Here is a 4,024-nt window from a genome sequence, read left to right as displayed (position 1 = left end):
AAAAAAAAAAAAAAAAAAAAAAAAAAAAAAAAAGGTCCTAATCCCCAGCCTGAGGCCCATCTTGTCTCTCCATGCCCAAGTGACGACATGGCCCCTTGGCTCTCAAAGATCTGTTTAAATATGTAGGTGGTCTTGCTCAACTTGGCTGGTTTTCATGTCGGCATTGACCCGGGGCTGACCCCAGCCCTGAAGATCCGGATTGCCCTGCCCTGCCGGCTCAGGGCTGGAGGGTGGAGCTGGCAGCCCACCCCCATTCTTCGGACGACTGGCCACCAAGGCCACCCGGTCGGGCAGGTCAGCCGCAGCCAGCATCCTCCCCTACTTCTGCTCTAATCCCGAGGCTGCCCTTTATTTAGACACCATAGTCCAGCCTGCTCCCCGAGTCCCCGTTCCACCGGCTGGAGACAAGCCGGGGTGGCCTCAGGCCAGCTCCAGATGGCTCCCCAGAGGAGGCCTCGGGAAGGCAGGCCCAGCTCAGGCAGCTGGTGGGTGAGATGCAGCAGAGCTCTCGGGTTTGAGTCTCCAAAGCCTGGGTTCAAACGGCGGCCCTGTCCCTGGCTGTGACCTCGGGTTGCTGTGTAACTTGCCTGATCCTGGCCTACGCATCCAAGGAAGGGGGGGGGCGTGTGAGGGCGAAGCCCACCGAGATTTGCAGCTGCTGTCCTTCAAGTTTGGAATGATGTGGCCCCGGGCCGAGGAAGGCCGGTGGCCACCACAAGCTGGAAGAGGCAAAGAACTGATTCTCCCCTCAATTCTCCAGAGGGAGCAGGGCCCTCCCGACACCTCCGTTTCGGCCCAATGAGGCCAATTGCAGGCCTCTGGCCCCCGGAACCGCAAGAGAACAAACTTCTGCTGTTCTACGCCCCGGAGTCTGTGGTCGTTTGTTCCAGCAGCAACACTAGGCTACAGGCCTTACCTAGGGCCACCGAGAGGCTTCTGAGAGACTGTGTGAGATGCTGTGACCGGGCCGTCTGACCTGGACGGGCCCTCACAACAAACTGGTCAAGTGCTGGGGAAGACAGGCATTATCCCTGTTACCGTCTAGGAATTGGAGGCACCCAGAAATTCAATATCGTGCTCCAGGTCATATGAGGTTTGGTGGCAGAGCTGAGACTAGAACACGGGTCCCCCAGAGTCCGGTGCTGCTCCCTCCCACCAGCTACCAGGCCCTGTGCCCACCCTCTCCCCTCTGACCAATTCTGAGCAGGTAGAAAGAAGGGCTCGGCCCCCAGCAGGAGCTGGGCAGGGCCCCTGAGGGCTGGAGGCCAAGGGCACCACTGTCCCACCCCCTTCGTGGCCCTGCTGGTTTTGCGTCTGGACAAGAGCTGTGGAGGAAGACACCGTGGTGGGGTGGACGCCACACCCCTCAGCGCATCTCTCTTCCCGGAGGAAAGGGAATCCGGGCAGGGGAATTCTCCCTCAGTGACTCACCTGGGAGCCCTGTCAAGTCTCCCGGGCCTCAGATTCCTCTGCGGTGACATGGAGACACTAACAAGGCCGCCCCCTCCTCGAGGAGCTGTGGGATTAGAGAATGCACGTCTGTACAGAGATGCCGGCGAGAGGTGGTTACCAGGCCCCACTCTCCCCCTTGGGGCTCCTCGGGAAGCTTGTCAGGGGCACGGCACATGCAGCCTGCCGGGGAGGCCCTCCTCAGTCCCTCACCCCTGTGGGCCTGGGCCACGACTCCTGGCTCTGCCCAGAGAGCCCGGGACAGCCGGGGACCCCGGGACCTCGAGGCTTAGGTCATGCTAGTTAGCACAAGCCGCCCTGCTCTCCAGTGAGCCCTCGCTCTCTCTCTCTCCCTCTCCCCCCCACTTTGCTCTTTCCCACCCTCTCCCCCCCAAGTCCTCTCTCTGTCCTCCCCCTACTCTCTCACTCGTTCATTCATCTTGCTCCCTCTTTTCTTTCGAGATCTCACTTTCTGACTCTCTCGCACTCTCTGCCACAACTGACACTGGGAGCTCCCCTCCCGGATGAGGCTGGGGCCACACTCCCCCTGAAACCACATCCTTGCCTACCCCCTCCTCTGCTGTTCCTGCTTCCTCACACCCTCACTGGTCTCTCCTGAGAGCACACTCGCCATAAATCACATGCACGTGACTCCCCGTGCTTCTAGAGAAATCTTATCTAAGATACCACGTTAGGTTCTAGGGAAATGAAATCAACAAAGACGTGCCCCCTGCCCTCCAGGAGCTTCTGGCCTGGTGAGAGAAGCAGTGCGATGGAGAATCCAGGGCAGTCCCCGGTGTTCTAGATGCCATGATGGAGGGCCACTTAGCCCGCCACGGAACATGAGGAAGCAGGGCATCTGTTGAGTACGTGGAGGGGTAATCAGGGAAGGCTTCATAGAGGAGGAGGCCCCCGGTGAATAAGGATGCAGGGGAGAGAAGGGAGATGAAAAGGGAGCTGGAGGGAAAAGATAGGGCCACAGTCTAGCCCACCAGGGAGCTGGCAGGTGCTGCAGGTGGCTGGAACATGGGGTGATGGGGGGGCGGGGAGGGCACAGGATGAGGCTGGAGAAGTTGCAGGGCCTCGTCATAGCAAGCTTCTGGGAGCCCAGCTAAGGAGCTCAGACTTTCTCCCGAGGGCAGTATGGAGCCATTGAAAGTTTTAGAGAGATCCAGGTTTGGTTTTGAGAGCTTAACCTTGGCCGCAGAGGGCAAAATGAGATTTGAGCAAAGCAACTGGAGGCAGGGGTTTAGACAGCATGACCTCTCAGGTTCCTTTCAATCTGGAAGTTCTAGAAGTCTCCAGGAAAGACAGGGAGAGCTGTGGGCCATGGAGGGGAAAGTAGGGCAGGAGCTGGCTGGTCAACTCCCTTTGACGGAACTGTCAGGAGAGACAGCAAACAGTAAGCAGCAGACACAGGGCCTGCCTGTGTGCCGAGCTCGGCCATACCTTGCCAACCCTGACCTGGAGCCATTTCCACTTGGGCCCATCCCATGGCCAGGCCCTGAGACGCCTGGGGCTGGCAGACGGGGCAAGAGGACAGAGCAGGACAGTGAAGACAGCAGGGTGCTCATGGGCTGGGGAGAAGCCACGTGAGGCCCTGGGACGGAGCCAGGTGGGCGCAGGACCCCTGATGCTTGGGCCCTCCTCCACCCCTGCGCGTGGCTCAGCCCCGCCTGCCTCTCCTCCCCTGGCAGGGCCGGCCGGAGGGGAGTGTCCTGAGAGGCCCTGGCAGGCCTCAGACCACCCCTCAGAGAGAGGCCCAGTTTCTGCAAGTCTGAGGAGGAGCAGAGCCCAAGAGCAGACAGCAAATGGCCAGGGGTGGGGAGGGGCGCCGAGGGACGCCGCCTCGTTAGAATGCAGCACCCTGCCGCGAGCCTCCCTCCGGTGCCCGGGCCCCTCTTGCCAAACGCTGTGTGCAGAGCTGTGGGGAACAGGACAGGACAAGGAGCCCAGAACCAGGAGTCCCGGGAAGACAAGGAGACACTTGTCGGGGTTCTGGGAACCGGTGGAGGCCGCAGGGCCCAGGGCAGGCCCAGGCTGCCTGCGGAGGGGAGGCAAGGAGCCCTGGCTCCCAGGGACAGACACTGTGTCCCCTCGCATCCCACCCACTGTCCTTTCTCTTCCCTGGTTTTCAAAGACCCCTTGGCTGAAGGAGCCAGCCTGAATTCCTTTCCGTGTCATTCTGCACACAGAGAACTCCTCCCAAAGGGGGCGGAGTGGAGGGCGTGAGTCCCCACCTGCTCCTGGAAGGAGATCCTAGAGAAACAGGCAGGCCAAGCTCCTCGGGACCACCCACGGTGCCACCAGCCCTGACGGACAAATGGCAGCTACACTCAGTAACCGGGCAGAGGCGCGGGGAGGGAGACCCTGGCCCATAGGCCCAGCTCCCGCTGTAGCACACCCCTCCCCGCCTCAGCTCCCCCCTCCCCGCCTCAGCTCCCAGGCAGGTGCCACTCCTCGCTCCTGCTCCCGTCTTACAGGTGAGGCGGCCAGGCCCAGAGCCACTGAGCAACTTGCCCGAGGTCACACGTGTAAGAGCGTGATTTGTCCCTCGTGGCCTGGCTCTGGAGTC

The sequence above is a fragment of the Ursus maritimus genome, assembly GCF_017311325.1.
Source record: "Ursus maritimus isolate PB19 chromosome X unlocalized genomic scaffold, ASM1731132v1 scaffold_X1, whole genome shotgun sequence".
Taxonomy (NCBI): domain Eukaryota; kingdom Metazoa; phylum Chordata; class Mammalia; order Carnivora; family Ursidae; genus Ursus; species Ursus maritimus.
Note: the sequence above shows the minus strand (reverse complement) of the source record.